Raw genomic sequence first — 20,764 nt, forward strand, 5'->3', positions numbered from 1 at the left:
AGGGAAAAACAATCCAATCCATTGGGGCAGAGAATAGATTCGAGCCCTATAGGGGAGAAGAAGGGTAACAAACGGACTGGTGGGGAGGGAAGCAGTATAAGGGAGGGAGAGGGTGGGGGGCAGTTTTAAAAAGACTGCAAAGAAAATGAGGGGGGGAATAAGAAGGGAGGGGGTAGAAAGGGAAGTAAAATAAGGGTGGGAACTAGGGGGACTGATTAAAAACAAACATTGGTGTAGAAGGAAAAGTGAAAGAAGAAAAGGCACGACTGGGAGTAGAAATCAAAATGCTGGGAAATACACAGATGGTAATCATAACTCTGAATATTAATGGAATGAACTCACCCATAAAATGCAAGCGAATAGCAGAGTGGATTAGAATCCAAAACCCTACCATATGCTGTCTACAAGAAACACACGTGAGGAAGGTAGATACACATAGGGTGAAAGTAAGAGGATGGAGCCAAATCTATTGGGCATCAACTGATAAAAAGACATCCAGTGAAAACATGGAAAAAAATGCAAAGGGAGGAGGACTTGCAGTCCCAGATCTCAAACTATACTATAAAGCAGTGGTCATCAAAACAATTTGGTACTGGCTAAGAGACAGAAAGGAGGATCAGTGGAATAGATTAGGGGTAAATGACCTCAGCAAGACAGTCTATGATAACCCCAAAGATCCCAGTTTTGGGGACCAAAACCCACTATTTGATAAAAACTGCTGGTAAAATTGGAAGACAGTATGGGAGAGATTAGGTTTGGATCAACATCTCACACCCTACACCAAGATAAACTCACAATGGGTGAATGACCTGAATATAGAGAAGGAACTATAAGCAAATTAGGTGAACACAGAATAGTATACTTGTCAGATCTTTGGGAAAGGAAAGACTAAAAGCAAGCAAGAGCTAGAAAAAAATCACAAAATGTAAAATCAATAATTTTGATTACATCAAATTAAAAAGGTTTTGTACAAACAAAACAAATGCATCCAGAATTAGAAAGGAAGCAATAAATTGGGAAACAATCATCATTACAAAAACCTCTGACAAAGGTCTAATTACTCAAATTTATAAAGAACTAAACCAATTGTACAAAAAATCAAGCCATTCTCCAAATGATGGGCAAGGGACATGAAGAGGCAATTTTCAGTCAAAGAACTCAAAACTATTAATAAGCACATGAAAAAGTGCTCTAAGTCTCTAATAATCAAAGAAATGCAAATCAAAACAACTCTGAGGTATCACCTCACACCTAGCAGATTGGCTAACATGACAGGAAAGGAAAGTAATGAATGCTGGAGGGGGTGTGGCAAAGTTGGGACATTAATGCATTGCTGGGGGAGTTCTGAATTGATCCAACCATTCTGGAGGGCAATTTGGAACTATGCCCAAAGGGCACTAAAAGACTGTCTGGCCTTTGATCTAGCTATAGCACTGCTGGGTTTGTACCCTAAAGAGCTAATAAGGAAAAAGACATGTACAAAAATATTCATAGCTGCTCTTTTTGTGGTAGCAAAAAATTGGAAAATGAGGGGATGCCCTTCAATTGGAGAATGGCTGAACAAATTGTGGTATATGTTGGTGATAGAATACTATTATGCTCAAAGGAATAATAAAGTCGAGGAATTCCATGGGGACTGGAACAACCTCCAGGAATGGATGCAGAGTGAGAGGAGCAGAACCAGGAAAACATTGTACACAGAGACTGATACACTCAGATAACTCAGGAAGACAGTCTATGATAAGCCCATTCTCCAATTGGTACAACTGAATGTAATGGACTTTTCCGTTAGTGGCAATGCAGTGATCCTGAACAACTCAGAGGGATCTATGAGAAAGAACATTATCCACATTCAGAGGAAACACTGTGGAAGTAAAAACACTAAAGAAAAACAACTGCTTGAATACATGGGTCGAAGGGATATGGTTGGGGATGTAGACTCTAAATGAACATCCTAGTGCAAATAATATCATTGAAATAGGTTCCGATCAAGGACGCAAGTAATACCCAATGAAATTGCGTGTCGGCTGCGGGAAAGGTGGGTGGAGGGGAGGGAGGGAAATAAAGTGAGTATTGTAATCAAATCAAATCAAATAAAAAGTAAAAAATAAAAATAAAAAGTAAAAAAGAGAGCATACTTTCTACTCTGAGAATAGAGCACACCTTTAAGATAAAAGTAAAAATATATATATATTTTAAGCCTGGGAAAATGAGCAAACAGCAAAAGAAAAACCTAACTATTGAAAATTTTTATGGTGAGAAAGAACAGGGCACAGACTCAGTAGGGGACATGAGATCAAAGCAACTACATGCAAAACTTCAAAGAAAAATAGGAATTGGTCTCAGGCTTTGGAAGAGCTCAAAAAGGAATTCAAAAATCAAATAAGAGAGGGAGAAAAATAATGGGGAAAAGAAATGAAAGTAATGCAGAAAGAAAATTCTTAAAAAGCAGAATTAATCAAATGGGAAAAGAGGTACAAAAATCCAATGAAGAAGAGTGCCATGAAAAGTAGAATTGACCAAATGGAAAAGTTGATTCAGAAGGTCATGGAAGAAAATAATTTTTTAAAAATTAGAAATGGGCAAATAGAAGCTATTGACTTCATGAGACTTCAAGAAACAATAAAACAAAATCAAAAGAATGAAAAAGTAGAAAAAATATGAAAAATCTCATTGAAAAAACAATGGACCTGGAAACTAGATCCAGGAGAGACAATTTAAGAATTATTGGATGACCTGAAAGTCATGATAAAAAAAAAAAGCCTAGACATTATATTACAAGAAATTATCAAATAAAACTGCCCTGATATTCCTTGAATAAGAGGGTAAAATAGAAATTGAAAGAATCCACTGATCACCTCCTGAAATAAATTCCCAGGTGACTATTATAGCTAAATTCAAGAGCTCTCAGACCAAAGAGAAAATATTGCAAGCATCCAGAAAGAAACAATTAAAATATCATAGAATCACAGTCAGGATTTCACAAGATTTGACAGCTTCTACATTAAAGGATTTTTAAGGCTTGGAATATGATATTCTGGAAGGCAAGGGAAGTAGCTTTACAACCAAGAATCAAAACTGACTATATTCTTTCAAGGGAAAAAATGGTCATTTAATAAGAGAAAATTTTCAAGAATTACTGATGAATGGAAAGACCAGACTTAAAAAGGAAATTTTATATTCAAAAACAAGATTCAAGAGAAGTGGATTTTTGGAAAATATAATTCCATTTTGTGTTATTTTTGCTGTTATTATATAAATATACTGAATGTCTCCTTCAGGATCTCCTTCCCCCCAATCTCTCTCCTCCTCCCTTCCTCCCTCCCTCTTTCTCATTTTCTCTCCTTCTTCCCTCTGGAATTGTGAGATACTTATGTCCATTACATACTGTCACACTCTTCTCACACTCTTGATTGGATCAATAAACTGCAGTGTACCCATAAGACTGTATCCTATGCTACTTTATTTGTTCAGTTACTAGTAAAGACCCTGGACATTCTTGCAACAGAAGCAACCATGTTAATTTTGTGATATTTAAAATGGTTGATGTCTTAAACTGTAGTGAGTTAAAATGGTGGAAGATATAAATTGTGATAGATATAAGAGAGGGTGAGTAAATTTGACCGCAGAAATATGTTTCACTACAGTGTCTTGGTTTTAAATCAAATATAAGGTGGTCACCAGGGAAATATTCCCAATTATTCAAATACCCAAGTCAATTGAGTTTTATAGAGATTTTAATTAACAATACAATGAGTAATCAAAGAAAGAGAGAGAGAGTAAGAAAGGAATAATTATGAAGGGCCTCAAGCCAATATGGCCTAGACCTGAGTCTTAAGAGAGAAATCAGTCAGTTTTTTAACACTCACCACAAGGTCTGACTAAACAAGGATTCTAGTAACACCAGGCCAGTTGCATCTCAGCTGGCTTCACCAGAGAGCCTTCCAGCCAGAGACTGTTCCAAAGGGCCTCTCTCCAGAGCCTCCAGAGGGACAGAGTCCCCTTAGAGGAGCTCCAGGGAGCCCTCCTTAGAGATTGTCCTCCAAGAGCTTCCCTTCTCCAGAGCCTCTCTCAAGAGATAATTCCCAAGCGGTCCTCATCAGAGATCCTCCAAAAGGATTTCTCCAAAAGGATCTATCCTCAAGAGATTCTGCTTTTTCTTATATAGGGGTTTTTCTCCCATGTCACCTCCCCTAAGTCCCTACATCTACCAATCACTGTAGATGCTTTCCAAAGGACTGCCCATCTAAATTCCTGCTAAGTCGACCAATCTCCTCAGTAAGTCTGAATCAGAAAAAATGCTGCTGTGTCGACCAATCTCCTCAGTAAGTCTGAACGAGAGAAAACACAGCTGAGTCAACTAATCTCATCAAGAGAAAACTTGCCCGACCCTTTTAGGTACCTAGCATCCCATTGTATCAATTCTAAAAACAGGCCTGGCTCAAAGAACTCCTTGCCCCACCATAAGCATGGATCCAAGTACTTTCTTTGTTTAGCAAGGAGTTTTCTGCCCTAAAGCAGTCTTAAGTACTGGTGGAATTGAGGTCCTCCCATTTCTGATCCTGGCGAGTTCTCACATCAAAATGGGGAATGTTTCTCAGTAGGGAATTTGAGGATTCCTCAATGTGGAGTAAAATTTTTAACATTCATAAGTCTGTGAAATTTTAAGGTTCACACTGTGGGTTAAGTACTGTAAAGGTTAAAATTTAGGGGAGACTGAGGTAGGTAGAAATTAGTTTCTCTCTGCAAGGAATATTATATTTCTAGAGGTTTATTAAAAGTTAAGGATTAAAGAAAATACAAGATAAGAAAAACGTGCCTAGACCAGAGAGGCCTAGACAAGATAATCTCACATCATGGAAGAGCTGCGTCTTCCCCAAAATGGATGTCCAAAAGAGACCACAAAAGCCTTTGCAATCAGGTTAAATCCCTTCTCAATCTCGGCCAACCTGAGAATTCCGTGAGATTACAAAGCATTTTGGGGAAGTGGAGCAAGGGGTTGTGAGGATTGAAGTCCAGAGTTCAAGTCTATTTTTACATTCCTCTGTTTGATCATTTAAAAAAAAATAATTTTCCCCCCAAAGGATCATGAAAACATAATCAATTTAAAGATTACAATAATTTGAGGATAAGAGAAAAAAAAAGAACAAAACCAATAATTGCTGAACGCATTGACAAAAATCCAGTTAGGGGGCAGTCCCCTTTGGCATGAAAGTATACATACAAATAAATGTTCAATCAACTACACCCAAAGTTCAATTTTTGTGCAGCTGTTTGGTTTGGAGGCTTCTTCATGGTGGCTTCTCCAACAGTTCAGTTCTGGATTCAGAGAGGTATCATCTTCTTTACCTAAAATTCTTCTCAAAAGGAATTTAAACTTTGCAATTTAAAATAATATTTTTTACATTCCCCCATTAAGAGGGTGATTGACAAATACAGGATCACTTAGGGATGCATGGCTGAGGTATGAGGTATATGAATCAATTGGTAAGAGAAATTAACAAAAACATCAGAAAAATCAAAAAGAAAAGAAACATTTCTGGATGAAAATATAGACTATCAAAGTCTTATGTGTAAAAATTCCAAGTAAAAGAAAAATAAATCTATAACAGGTCCTTCAATCAGGGCCCAATCAAAATGATCTAAGCAATGTTGCATTTACCCAGTCAATAGCCAGGACTACAGAAAGGTACCACACTATGAAAGACAGAAAAGGGGACCGGATTATATGAGCCAAGGTTTTGGGGATACTGGTCTGTGAGTATTTTCAGAGTGAGTGTGGACACAAGGAAAGCCTATGTCTAACAATGTTAAACACAGTAACCTCCAGTCTTCACACTAGGTTCAAGACCTTTGTATTGGCCTAGAAGTGCATCAATCCATCCTGGATTGGATTTTCTTTGGCCCTGTGCAATGGCTCTTGTGTGTATATCTTGTCCTGGAATCATTAAGCAAAGTCCCATAATTTTTTAAATAATTAGTGGCATCATTTTTATAGTCACAAGCTTTTTTGGACATGCATTAGCAAATGTATCTTAAACTTGTAGTACTGAAAATCAAAAGGTTAAAGAAAATCTTAATACTGGTGACATGTGCTTCAAATATAAAAAAGAGAAAAAAAACTGAAAAAGTATATTGCACATGCAAGAAAAATATAATAATAAAAGAGCTTTAAAAAATTTAAAAATGTAGCTTATAATCATTGACACTCTGTGTCAGATTAGAAAATATAGAACACAAGGTTTTTTTCTTTTTTTAAAATTTTATATTTTATTTGATCATTTTCAAGCATTATTCATTAAAGAAAAAGATCATTTTCTTCCCCCCCCCCCCATAGCCAACGCGTGATTCCACTGGGTATCACATGTGTTCTTGATTCGAACCCATTGTCATGTTGTTAGTATTTGCATGAGAGTGTTCATTTAGAGTCTCTCCTGTGTCATGTCCCCTCAACCTCTGTAGTCAGGCAGTTGTTTTTCCTTGGTGTTTCTACTCCCACTGTTTGTCCTCTGCTTATGAATAGTGTTTTTTCTCCTAGATCCCTGCAGATTGTTCAGGGACATTACACCGCTACTAATGGAGAAGTCCATTACATTCGATTATACCACAGTGTATTAGTCTCTGTGTACAATGTTCTCCTGGTTCTGCTCCTCTCGCTCTGCATCACTTCCTGGAGGTCGTTCCAGTCTCCATGGAATTCCTCCACTTTATTATTCTTTTTTGCACAATAGGAATACAAGGTTTTCTTACCAAAAATGAGATCCATTTCCTCTTAATATCTGGCCATGATCACTGTGAGTAGAAGGCAAATGAATTGAACAAGGTAAACTTTTTTTAAAATAAAGAACAGTAGTATAAATATGTAGATATCAATATCCCCAAAATTCTCAATAGCCCAATTAATTACAATAGCAAACAAACACACTTTCATATTTCACATAAGTTGCCGTATGGCATTTTTTAAAACCTATGAATTGATGGATATTTGTCACAAGATTTTACAATCATAGCAAATCTTTCAACCTTGGTATTTAAACATAATAAAACTCATCTTGGGTTAAGAACATAATCAAGAAATCTATATATCATTCTGGTGGAAGTTAAGTAGTGAGCTGAAGAGTATAAATAAAGGAGTGCTCCTTTTTTGGAGGCTTTTTAGGGATACAAATGCCCTGAGATTAACTGCCCCAACTTCCATTCACATATTTAGAAATGCAGGAAGGTTGGGGGTTATAATTGTATTTCACTTCAGCTAGAATTGGCCTTACCTCATGGTAGGGGCAGGCAAAAATGACCAGAGATTGTTAAAAAAAATTACAAAAATCATATTTTAAAAACCCTTAAAATCATTTGAGATATTTAGCATAGTAAAATTTCCAAAGGTTGCTATACAATTGTAACCAGTTCTGAAGTCCATCTATCCTCTATGTGACAATTTACAAAGGCAAAAATAGAAAAAAGCTGTTTTTTCATATATGGGCTTATTCAATAATGTTTGTTCAGCACAGTTATAGGGGAAAAACAACAGAATTTTTAAAACTCAGTACATTAAATGAACAGTATAACAGAATAATATTGAATCCAGTAATATATGAACTTAAAATCACAAAGTTAAACCTTAAACAAAAATGCAATAGAATACAGAGAATTGTATAAACCATTGGAGTCTGAAATGCCTTCATATTTATAACCTCCAGTCTTTAAAGTTCCTTAGGTGTGTGTTTTTTTTAAAAAATCATTAATTATCCATTTAAATGTCTATTGTCCGAAGGCAGAGTGGTAAGGGCTAGGCAATGGGGGTTAAGGGATCTGCTCAGGGCCCCACAGCTGGGAAGTATCTGGGGCCAGATTTTAACCCAGGACCCCATGTCTTTAGGCCTGGCTCTCAGTTCCTTGAGCCACCCATTTGCCTCCCCAAAGTTAGCTGAATCTTCTCCCTGACATGCAGGTGAAGTCATCAATGCTATTACCAGAACAGTCAAAAGGTATCCTTTTAAATAGCCCATTGCTTTTTAAGTTCCTATTTGAAAAGTCTGTTTCTTCTCCTCTCCCCTTTTCTCTCTCCCCTGCTACCATCTGCCCATGTGGCAAATAGTTACCAGCTGGTAGAAATGAGTCCTGAGCGATCTGCTCCAAGGATCTGGGTGATGAGCTGGCTGGGGTCACGCTCGTGGATCTAGGGCGCAGAAACAGGCAGGCAGGGCCAGGAGATCAGGCACCAGGTGAGAGGCCAGGAGCAGGAGCCCGAGCCCGAGTGGGCCGCCGAGGTGGGCAGGGCCGGTACCAGGTGAGGACAGAGAGAGGTCAGGATTGGGGGCTACAGGCAGGTCACCAGGTGGTCGAGATCTGGGTTAAGCAGGGACCGGGTGAGCGGGAGAGAGGTCAGGAGCAGCAGCAGGAGAAACAGGAAGAACTTTGCAGCCAGATGGGCGGCAAATGCAACAGGCCTGGAGCGAGCCTGTGAGCTATCTAATGGCTGGAACAAGCAGAAGCTTTGCAAGGGTAAAAAACCTTGGCCAGAGAAATGTGGCTCAAAAAAATTTCTAGGCACTAGATATTAAAACTGAACTAAAGATCAGGAAAAAAAATCAGAAGATTGAGTTTTTTGGTCCCTTCATGGTCACCAAATGGTAAAGATTAAAATTTAGGGGAGACTGAGGCAGGTAGAAATTAGTTTCTCTCTGCAAGGAGTATTATATTTTTTAGAGGTTTATTAAAAGTTAAGGATTAAAGAAAATACAAGATAAGAAAAACGTGCCTAGACCAGAGAGGCCTAGACAAGATAATCTCACATCATGGAAGAGCTGTGTCTGCCCCAAAATGGATGTCCAAAAGAGACCACAAAAGCCTTTGCAATCAGGTTAAATCCCTTCTCGATCTCGGCCCACCTGAGAATGATGTGAGATTACAAAGCATTTTGGGGAAGTGGAGCAAGGGGTTGTAGGGATTGAAGTCCAGAGTTCGAGTCTATTTTTACAGTACCATAGTGCAAAAATAATTTTTTAAGGCTTTTAATTAGATGTAAATCCACATGGGCTGTTACAGCCATGTGACTTACTGCTAAACCTATTTGGATATCCTGCCATGTGGATGGCAGCTCACCTGCACCTGGAGTTAAAAGTTTTTATCATAAGTACTGGAATTAGTCAAAAGGAAAGCTAATACTAAGTACAATTGTTTAGATTACAAGCATAAATTGGTATATGCTTCAGAGAAATTTCAAATATATCAAAATTTTAAATATGTAGGAACAATTGTTTGTTAACAGGACATAAGGTCACCAAGGATAGAAATTATTAGGCATTGTTTAAAAAACCTAAATGAGGTTCAGAAACTGTATATGAGGCACATTACTGCAACTTTAGCCAAAAAGCAAATTATTTATAATTTTTCATTCTCAAAATGAGGTAGCATCAATTATAAAGAGAAGACACACTCTCATTGTTGCATGGCATCAGAGTGGACACATTGTTGGATGGATTCAAATTTTTAACCAGTAGTTACTTATTAATTAATTTGTTAGCCAGTAAAGCGATTTATTTGTGATTTAGTATTGGCAGTACTACTACTTACTCAAATTACAAATATTGGTCCTGATTATTATATTAGTCTAAGATCAATGACAAGAATGCAAGTTCAAATGTTACTTGCACAATATCTACTTTGGTAATTGAATTGTGCAAAGTTTGTAGGTAAAATTGATGATTCTATTCATAGTGCCAAAATCTTTTCAGTTATAAATTTATATAAGATAGTTTAAAAATAATAACATCATTGCACCTTGTTCATAATACTGTGAATATTTTCACTGCATATGATCAGGAAAAAGCAGAAGCTCTATAGCAGATAGTCCTATTATGTGGTTACTTGCACAGTATAGTTTTTTGCAGAAAGCAGAGTTGACTGCTGTTAGACAAATGCTTAAGATCATAGCACAAACTTGTAAAATTATATGATTCTTTGTAGGTTGTTTCAATGGTTATTGGTGTAAAAGGTGAATATTAAACATCAATGTATGTTATATTGCAAAGTCAAAGTAAAAACTTTATATCACACATTTACTGGGACATGAACTCCCTTGAGCTAAATAGGAGGGAATTTCAAAAGTAAAAGGCCTAGAGGCCACTGCTTTTTAGCAGGCAGATCATTAGCACTCACTACTATATCAGAGAACCAAAGTTATTGTACCTCAATATTCTATGCACACAAGTGAAGTTACCTGGCAGTGCAAAATTTTGTGTAATATATAATGTCACTCTTTCACTTCAAAGAGGTAGCTGCAGGATTTGAAGAACTGCACAATGTGGGCTAAGGGATGCATTACAATATGCTCCTGTTGTAAACTAATATGTGACTGAAGATAATTACTCTCCTGATGTATGAGAGTAAGCTCAAAATGAAATAGTATACAAAGTTATTGCACATCTTGTAGATAATCTTGCACATTTAACCATTCCAAAACAGTTTTGGAATAACAGTGCTTTTACCAGCAATAGATGGGCTAAATTGGATAAATCATGGCTTAAATGCAAGCATTTGCAGAAAGGGCTCAAAGGAATTTAATAGCCCCCCAGAATTCAAAAACAAGAAGGATATATTTTCAGTTACTTTCTAACTAAATAAGACCCAATAAGGCTTTCATTTAGGGTCGAGATTTTCTTTCTATTTTCTCATATACCAGAAATCCATGGAGGAAAACCAAAGGCACCCAGCAGAAAGAAAGTCAGCCCAGAAAGAAGACAATGCAGATGTCTGTCTGGCACCATCCATGGCACAGCACAGAGGCCAGACAACTGAAAAAACAGTAAATGAACTAGAAAAGGCAAAATCACTGCCTTAGAGTCAGGTCTATTGCAACATCCGCACAAATTAACTTTTTCTGAGAGACAGTTGACCTACAGAAGAATATCATTAATTTGCTTATGGATATTTCATTCTAGAAGTTTATGGGTATTTGTTGTAAAATCAAAGTTTATCATGTACCTGAAATTTTCAAATGATATTTGTACAATATGTAACTTGCAATTATTTTATTGTAATTGTTCCATTTTACCCAAATTTGATCAAATAACAAATTGTACATTTAGGAATGTTATAAAAGTACATTGGATACTGTTCAATTGCAGCAGAAATTGTTTCTATTATCTAAAATGTATGTATGATAATTGTCTTATATGGTTCATTTTATATTTTCAAGAAGAAAGTATGTCTTTATTAGAATCAGACCTATCTAAAAGTCAATTTTGTTGGAAATGGCATTTAAGCTTTTAAAAGAAAAAAAGGGTGGTAATGGTACTGCTAACCATCAATCTCTTCTACATCCAAGAAGGGATATAGGCTAATTCTATGCATAACACTTTGAATGTAATGATAAAGATTACATTGCATGATATAACTGGATTGGGTTAAATATTACCAGGAATTTAAGACTATGAGGGACCCAACAGGATGATTATATTGGGTCGAGGGTTTGTTTGTATTTCTACAGATAGTGAAAACATCTGGTCACACACAAAACACATCATGCCATGGGACATGAGACCAGGAAGAGAAGCAGACGAACAACACTGAGGACATCAGTTAGCTGCACACCAGTCACACTCCAGACATGCTGGACGAAATCATCACTGGTGACTACACACACACACACACCAAAGACTGACATTACACTTCTCATAATTATATTCACTATCATTACCCTGATGGACACTTGTCATGCTGACGTCTATTGGTATACCTAAACCAATATCAAGAATGTTAACGTGTTAACTATGTTAACTAAACCCCACTTGTGTATGTTAATGACACCAGATAAATCCCATACTCCAAAGACTTTACCATGGGATCAAAAGGAAATAGCTACAATTGTTCAGACACTACTGTACACCCTTCATTTTGTATGTCTATGCTATATACTGTCAAAAGGAAGTTATTTTGTATGCACTATAAAATTCCAACTTGTATTGTAAGAAATGCTACTATGAACAATTGTATAGGCATTGGTATAGCTCTCAGGGGAGAAGGAGATAGAATTTTTCATCCACAGCATAGACATAGTAACCCTGACATCAAAAAATTGTGTTTAAAGCAGGAAGAGACACTGCACAGGGATTTATAATGGACAGATTGTCCTGATCCAACTCTTAAAAAGGGATGAGATGTCAGACAGAATGTACTTTGAAATTTTTAATTAAGAACCTAAATTATTGAAAATGGTCATCTACATCTATGTATAGATTATGTTCCTGACAATTCCTATGTAGATATTATGTGCCAACCACCATTGGTGTGGTTACATGTTAAAGATTTGAAAAAATTGGCACTAGTAAGTTTGTAGAAAAAGCACATTGGATATTATACATTTACAACAAGGAATTAATGAGTTTCATCAAATTCGATATGAGCAAGAAGCTGTAGAAATTGCTTCTACATGAAAAGAAACTTAAGCTTCTATTAACCCAAAAATTGTTTTAGTAGAGTGAATTTTTCATACATTGGCAATGTTATATTCTTGCCAAAAACTGTGCTAAGCTGTAGGGATGCAAAGGAAGGTCCCTTCCCTTAAGGTGCTCACAATCTAACAAGGATGACAAAAATTAAACAAATATGTAGGGGCAGCTAGGTGGCTCAGGAGATTGAGGGTTAGTCAGGTCTAGAGAAATCTAGCCCTAGACACTTCCTACTTATGTGACCCTGGGAAAGTCACTTAACCCTCACTGCCTAGTCCTTACTGTTCTTCTGCCTTGGTATCATTACATAGTATTGATTCTAAGACAGAAGGTAAGAGTAAAAAAAAAAAATACAAAACGATCTATACCACCTCACCCCCACCTCCCAAACGCAAACTCAAGATAAACAGGAGATAATTAACAGGGCCAACAGAATTAAAAGGAGTTGGGAAAAGCTTCCTGTAGAAAGTAGGGTTTTAGCTGGGATTTGAAGGAAGCCAAACAGCTCAAGGGGCAGAGATGAGGAAAGAAATTGTTCCAAGCATGGGGGACAGTCAGGGAAAGAGTCTGGAGTCAAGAGATGGAACGTCTTGTTTGAGGTATAGCAAGAAGGCTAGTGTCACTGAATGGAAGAGTTACATGGCAGAGATGAGGAGTAAGAAGACTAGAAGCAGGGAAAGTTTTGTATTTGATCTTGGAGGTGACAATAGAATGGAGTTATTATATATATATATATATATATATATATATATATATATATGTTATGGAGATATATATTATATTTAGGAGTTTATTGAGTAGAGATGATATGGTTGTATTAATATTAAAATTCTCTGCAGACTATATATTAATTTATAATTATTTGTTAAATAGTGAAAAGCGAATCCATCATATGGCCAGTTACCAGAGTTTACTCCTCATCTCTGGGTTCTTGTTACCCAGGAAAAAGAGCTGAGCTTCTTTAATCCATCACTTATATCCCCCAACCACATCACTTTCTGGGTTTCCCTTACTGGACAGACTTGACCTCAGTCCAGGTCAGAGGCTGGTCTTCTGGATGCCACCCACGAGTCATGTCTCCTAAGACCTTAGGGAGTTTGAAGGCTTGCCCCGCCACAGTATGCAGGTGCCAATTGTAACTCAGGACAAAAGAGTCTATACTTTGAAATGTTGAAGAGTCCCTTTCCTAGATGCAGTCAGAAGAGCAGATGACTCAATGGATGGACATTCGGGGACAATGGGCCCTTCCAGAGGTTTGCTTTTATTCTCCTACCCAGGACTCCAATCAACACATTTCCTCCTTAAGCATGCCTGAGTCTTAGTTTAGGAGTCTTCTTTTATATTTTTTCCAGACCTTGGCTGAACAAATATTTATCCTGGGTTGGTCATGTCCAGGCTTGGAGGTGACCCTGTAAATTTGAGAACTTCAAAGGTTAATAGTGCCAGGGAATAAGTCCTCAGATACTTTTTTTTTTAATACTACAGTAATACTTTATTTTTAAAAAAATATTTTTCCATGTTTACATGATTCATTTTCTTCCCCTCTTCCTTCCCAGATCCAATAAGCACTTCCACTGGGTTATGCAAATGTTATAATTTCAAATACTACTCTTGTGATAATACTCAGATACTATTTGAATGCTCTCAAGGAAAAGATGGCTGTGGATAAGAGGATAGGCTTAAGCCTGTACATTTTACCAGAAGATATGTATGTCCCAGGAGTTGTTTCAACAGTGCAGAGTTAAGGTGAAATAAATGACTAACTAGCAATCCTAAAAACTGTTTTATGTCTTCCCCCTCTCCCCCCAAACCTTTACCTTCTATCTTGGAATCAATAGCACGTATTGGTTCTAAGGCAGAAGAGTGGTAAGGGCTAGGCATTGGGGGTTAAGTGACTTGTCCAGGGTCACACAGCTGGGAAGTGTCTGAGACCAGATTTGAACCTAGGGCCTCCCATCTCTAGGCCTGGCTCTCAATCCACTGAGCCATCCAGCTGCCCCCTTTTTTATGTCTTAAAAATTTTTAAGTATTGATTTCCCAGTAAATTATAACAATAGTTTTAAAGCTGTTATTGAATTCTGTTTAAGTTCTGTAAATGCATCTTTGTGATTCTTTTATAATTCATTTTCTTGTGTATATGGGCATATATCACCTGTTACATACCTGATTCATATATATTTTTTGAACCCTTATCTTCCATCTTGGAATCAGTACTATGTATTGGTTCCAAAGAAGAAAAGTGGTAAGGGCTAGGCAGTGGGGGTTAAGTGACTTGCCCAGGGTCACATAGCTGGGAAGTGTCTGAGTGAGGCCAGATTTGAACCTAGGACCTCCTATCTCTAGGCCTGACTCTCAATCTACTAAGCTACCCAGCTGCCCCCTGATTCATATGTTACATTTAATACTTTTGATAGTTCCCATTTTGAAGAAAATCCTACATGTAAGTCTTAAGCTAGAAGTAAAACTGTTCCTGAATTATCCACATAAAGGTTTTAATGAGTATGAGAAAAAGCAGCCTCTTGTCATCATAGGTCAGTCTCATCAGGATGGCACCCAGTCCAAACCACATGCCTTGGCACAGAACAGGGAGTGGCATGGGATCCCAGGCCCTCATGGTTAGAAATAGCAGAAAATAATTCAGGGATTTTTATTTCTCTATGAATCAGAAACATAACTAGCTAAATCAACAGAGGAAATTCATCTATGACTAAATCACAGAGAAGTTATGTATGGTTTACTGTGGACCAAACTAAAAGTGTATGTATTGTTTATTGTTAACTAAATCCAAAAAAGAAGTGGGTGGCTATCATGCTGGCCTTAGTTTGGAGGCAAAACAAATCTTCCCCAGGGGGGTGTGTATGACAATATTAAAGTTACTATTATTCTCTTTGATAAGAAGTTAAACTAAAATCTTAACTGAAAAGGACTTTTGTTTTATCAATGTTATGAAATTTCTTCATCTCTTGTGCCCTGGTTACAATAAAATATGAGTTGGAAATTGCTTAGGTCAGAGAGTTGTCTGTTTAGCAAAGGAAATTCTGGCCAGAATTTCCTTCCAAACAAAATGCTTATAAAATAATAAAATGTGTCTCTGACAGATCTGGCTCAAACTCAGAGTGCAAAGTACTTTCCTTCCATAGAAAGAAATAAAGGAGTCCAATAAGTTTTCTTGGGCATCTCTTCCTTCTGTTATTTCCTCTTTCAAAGATCCTCAAACAACTCCTTATTCCTAGTTCTTTGGTTGATGATCCTTCCCTACATCCTCCAGAAAATATACCTTACAAGAGGCTGACTACTGATTGTCATCCTTTAGAAAGCTATGCTGTAACCTCCTAGCCTTCTTTGCAGAGGTAGAGGATTGTGGGTGTGAAATACTGCAGAATTGACACTTTATTTGCTAGTTATTAGTTAATTAGTTTATTTGGTTAGTTTCATTATGTGGAACAGCTTCCTCTCCTCCAACTCGCCCTCCTTATTTTATTATTTCTTATAAGGAATGGCTCGTAGGGAGCCATTTTATTTATAAATGAAAGCAATGTTAAAACAAAAGATACCCATAAAAAAGGTTTTTTTTGTTTTTTGTTTTTAATGAAAGCTACAGGGGCAGCTAGGTAGTTTACTAGATAAAGAACCAGACCTAGGGATGGGAAGTCCTGGGTTCAGATCTGTCCTCGGATTCTTACCTCAGTGACTCTGGGCAAGTCACTTAAATCCAATTATTACCTAGCCCTTACTTCCCTTCTGCCTTAGAACCAGTTTTTAGTATCAACTCTAAGACAGAAGGTAAGGGTTTAAAAAAAAAAAACTAATCCTGTTTTTAAAATGATCTCCATGGAGTATTGGACTTGGTATTAGGGAAACTTGGGTTCAAATCCTTCCTCAGAGATTTACTAGCTTGCAACCTTGGGCAAATCAGATAATTTCTCTTGTATATATGTAAGCCCAAGTTTCCTTGTATGTGTAGCAATCCATCCTTGGGCTCACTCTTCTAACCCAACTCAAACTAATAGTTTGGGTCCCCTGAGCTGGCTGGCTTTGCCTCCACTCAGGGTTCTAGAGGTATCCCTGGGAGGCTAGAAGATTCTTCTAGATGTTCATGAACTAGAGAGTTAATTGATATTAATTAAGAGACCAACTGGTCAAATTGATACTGGCAGTTTATTAACTAACTGGTCAAATAATCTGGTGGGAGTACATTAGATGAAGGTTCAAACAAGGATTACAGAAGCCTCAAACCAGGAGCCTACTCTCATCCACTACCTAAGTCCTTGGAGAGGGTAGGTTCAAAATTGTAAATCTTGAAATCTCTCAGACTTGTGAATGTTAAAAATTTCCCCTTCAGGGAATTCTTAATTGGAACAAATTCCCTACTGAGAAACATTCCCCATTTTGATGTGAGAACTCGCCAGGATCAGAAATGGGAGGACCTCTACTCCAACCTTACTTAAGACTGCTTTAGGGGAAAAAAACTCCTTGCTAAACAATGAAAGTACTTGGACCCATGCTTATAATAAGGAAGGAGTTCTTTGAGCCAGGCCTGTTTTTAGAATTGATACAATGGGATGCTAGGTACCTAAAAGGGTCGGGCAAGTTTTCTCTTGATGAGATTAGTTGACTCAGCTGTGTTTTCTCTCGTTCAGACTTACTGAGGAGATTGGTCGACTTAGCAGGAATTTAGATGGGCAGTCCTTTGGAAAGGGTCTACAGTGATTGGTAGATGTAGGGATGTAAAGCTTTTTCTCCCATATCATCAGAATACTGTAATGTCTCTGTAGTTAATGCCATTCCTACAATGTGCCACGTGTTCCAATTAACTTGTAAGCAATGCTTTAATCTTAGCCTCTGAGATCTTAATGCCTCTCTTTTCAATTAAAAAGGAGAAAGTTTAATCCATTCCTTAACAGAATAGCACAATACCTTACTGGCCAAGCACAGGTTTCGCTGTTAGGACTCCAGCCATGTTCCACATGAATTCTTTTCAAGTGAAGTGATCACAATTTAGCACCTTAGGTCCCATCTGGGGTGCCAAATATAACAATCCATCCAGCAGTTGCTATATAATTTTTCTTTGTGGGATATAACTTGAGAAGGAGGAAGGAGCCTGAGGAATATGGGAGATAAATGAAGACTCAAAGACAAGTTAATTGATATGGGGAACGGTGCTTGCTCCTATAATGTTTTTCTTTGAAAATTAATTAAAGGAAAACATGAGAAATAAGAGAACACATGGAAGTAAGAATTCTGAGATAGAAAGCACGTGGGCGAAAATGTAGCTGGGAAAGATAAGGAAAGATAGGGAGAGGAATGGGGTTGCAGGAATCAAGAGGATGAAGAGAAGGAGTAGCACCACTCCTTCGCCTTTATTCAGGTGTGGATTGGGAGGTGTTCAATGAATACATAACATAGCATAGGTGATTGACATTGGTTGAATTGATAATGAGGACAACAAAAAGGCATGGGTAACTCCAACCCTCGCTTTGCAAATGAGTTTGCTCCATGCGCTATGTTAATGACCTTTACTTGAGGCAGAGGAGGCGTGGCCAAGTCAAGGTCTGACTATGTGCCTAGTAATACAATACCAATACATTAATCATACTTTCATGCCTGGTATGTTACACTGGGCAAGTCACTTAACCCCCCATTGCCGCCCTTATACCTTGGAACCAAAACAGTGTATTGATTCTAAGGTGCAAAGGTAAGGGTTTAAAAGAAAGAGTAAGACTTATTTTGTGCATACCTGTAGTCTCCTCAGGAAAGGTGCTCATAGAGGTATCAATCTGAAAAAAAAAAAACCACAGAACTACCAAAATAGTTATAATAAGGGCCTTTAATTGGGGAAGACACTCAGAATATCAGTCCTGGCACTTCCATGGAAGTGCAATTTGCTTAGCTAGATTTCTGAGAAGAGGGATGGGGGTTTATGCCCTGTCACTCACTTGGGACCTGCACTAATCATAGTCTTAAATGACTCAGGGGCTTAGATGCAATAGCCAAAGGCTAGGGTACCTGGAAGTAGCAAAGATACAAAAGGAGAAACAAAGAAAACATTAAAGGGTACTTAAAACGACCACACCCTCCTATCCATGGAGGTTCATGGGTGCTTGAGGCCTGTTGAGACTGGGACCAGGGTCAGTTAGGGTGTTTTTTTGGAGGCAAGTTCCCATGGGACCAAAGTAAATTTGGGGTTTCATGAAACAAGTTGTCAAAGATGAGATGACTCTTCTTGGCAAGGCCAACCCCTCCACTTATTCCTTGGATTCCTTTTATTCTCCTTTCTTTTGGGAGCTTGTCCTGTTAATGATTCCCTTTCTCTAGTCTTCAATCTTTTTCTAGCTATTTATTCCTTCCTTGATAATGTTGTTAAAGGGAGTTTCTTTATCTTTCCCTCTGTTTCTTTAAGAAGCATTAAAGAGCCTGGAACAGAAACATGTCTAAGTAAAAGCATGAGAGAGCTGAAGATTCCATCATCACCTAGGAGACAAGGAAGATATATAAGGTATATAAGACAATTAAGACAATTAAGAGAGAGACTTTTTTCTTCTGGATTCCCAGAGAGCAAGAGGTCGGTCTGTTTTTGTCTCAGTCATACTGGTGGTTTAAACCTAATGAAAGTTGGAATATAGGAAATTGGATTTAGGGAGATTGTAGGAGATTAATGTTTATTGATTAGCTTAGGTAGTTAGGTAGCAAATATAAATTTTAGGTAGATAGTGTAGTTAAGTTAGGCCAGACCTGGCTCAGGCAGAAGAACCTGTCCTCAAAGATAGTTAGATTTAGGGTTTTTTAGAAATTTTAGTTAGGTTTGGGATTTTAGGTATAGGTATAAGATATTAGAGTAATATTCTCATTTTCCTCCTTCCTATTTCCTATCTGAACTTCTTCCCAAAATAAACTAAGTGTTTTGTGTTTTACCAAACTGCTCTCTTAACACTTGTCAAACTCCTACCCAAAATTTAACCCTTAACAATGTCAACCTGAAGAAACAGAACCACCAAAGCAGTTACAAAAGAACCTGACTTTAATCAGGTCAAAAGAGACAATGGCCATCCAACTCTTAGACTCTGGAAACTATATCTCTGGGGAAAATGCCAAGAATGGGAATTTCCATTGAACCAAAGAACTTGAGATTATGTTATACCTTATGGGTTATAACCAAAGAGAAACAACTGTCTGATTACCATAGAGGGTACGGAAAGAGGTTATAATCCTAGATTAGGATACCAGGGAGAGGCCTAAATATAATAAAAATACAAAAAGATACTTAAGACTTGACTATATTTACCATTCTTATCCAGGATACTCAGTAGTGTAACAGTTAAAATTTAGGAATATGGGGAGATTGAGGCAGGTAGAAATTAGTTTCTCTCTGCAAGGAGTATTATATTTTTATGAGGTTTATTGAAGATTAAGGTTTAAGGAAAATACAGGATAAGAAAAATCATGCCTAGACCAGAGTGGCCTAGACAAGACCTCACCTACATTATGGAAAGAGCCATGTCTGCTCCAAAATGGAAGTCCAAGAGAGAGACCCAAAAACCTTTGCCACCAGCTTAAATCCTTCCTTGATCTTGGCCCACCTCAGAATTCCCGTGAGAATACAAAGCATTTTGGGGAAGTGGAGCAAAGGCTTGTGGGGATTGTAGTCCTGTATTCGAGTCTATTTTTTACAGTAGACATATAGTAGGTACTTAATAAATACTTGAATTGTACTGACTAAGGATAAATGAGGTCTTAGTATGTGTTTATGTATTGACAACCTTGTTTATATGAAACCCCAAAATTTACCTTTGTCCCATTGGAAGTCACCTTCAAGAAAATTCCCAGACTGACCTTTGTCTCAGACTAAACAATAGGCCATCCAGCACCCATTGAACATCCTGGATAGGAGTGGCAAAGATAGTCAAATCTCAAGTACCCTTTTTTTGTGTGTTTTCTTAGTTTCTTTTATTGTATTTAGGCCTCAGGCTACAACCCCTTTCCCAAACTCCAGTTTAACCAATTGTTTCTCATTGGTTATATTCCCTAAGGCTATGATGGGGAACCTATCATAAGCATGATAAAAAGGGCAGCAGAGCCCTCTCTGTGGGCACACCTGCAGTCAGAGTTCATTACTAGAAAGCCAGAGGGATAGGAACATGGGGTGGAGCTGTTCCCTTCCCCCTCTCCATGTGCCTGAGGACATTCCTCCCTTCCCCTGCTCCTCTGCCCAGCAGCCAATGGGAACATGTCCTCCCTGCCCTGTTCAGAGGAGGAGGAAGTGGGCAGGCACTCCATCTCTAAAAGGTTTGCCATCACTGCTCTAAGGTATAAATAGA

At 37.8% G+C, this 20,764-nt stretch overlaps 1 protein-coding gene and 1 long non-coding RNA gene across 4 annotated transcripts in view; one reads left to right on the forward strand and one right to left on the reverse strand.

The window, feature by feature from the left end:
- TCF23 (transcription factor 23) overlaps positions 1–20,764 on the forward strand; it is a 67,129-nt gene that overhangs the window by 23,532 nt on the left and 22,833 nt on the right. For all 3 annotated transcript variants that reach the window (XR_008915466.1, XR_008915468.1, XR_008915467.1), the window contains one exon: positions 10,682–19,011. The gene's annotated coding sequence lies outside the window, so the exon portion shown is untranslated. The remainder of the gene's footprint in view (positions 1–10,681; positions 19,012–20,764) is intronic.
- LOC130456498 (uncharacterized) lies at positions 6,286–18,314 on the reverse strand. Its single transcript, XR_008915469.1, has 3 exons — positions 18,187–18,314; positions 17,367–17,550; positions 6,286–6,792 (listed from the first exon to the last, which is right to left on the reverse strand). It is a non-coding gene; the product is annotated as an uncharacterized LOC130456498 (long non-coding RNA).

This window comes from Monodelphis domestica, chromosome 1 (assembly GCF_027887165.1).
Source record: "Monodelphis domestica isolate mMonDom1 chromosome 1, mMonDom1.pri, whole genome shotgun sequence".
NCBI classification, from domain to species: domain Eukaryota; kingdom Metazoa; phylum Chordata; class Mammalia; order Didelphimorphia; family Didelphidae; genus Monodelphis; species Monodelphis domestica.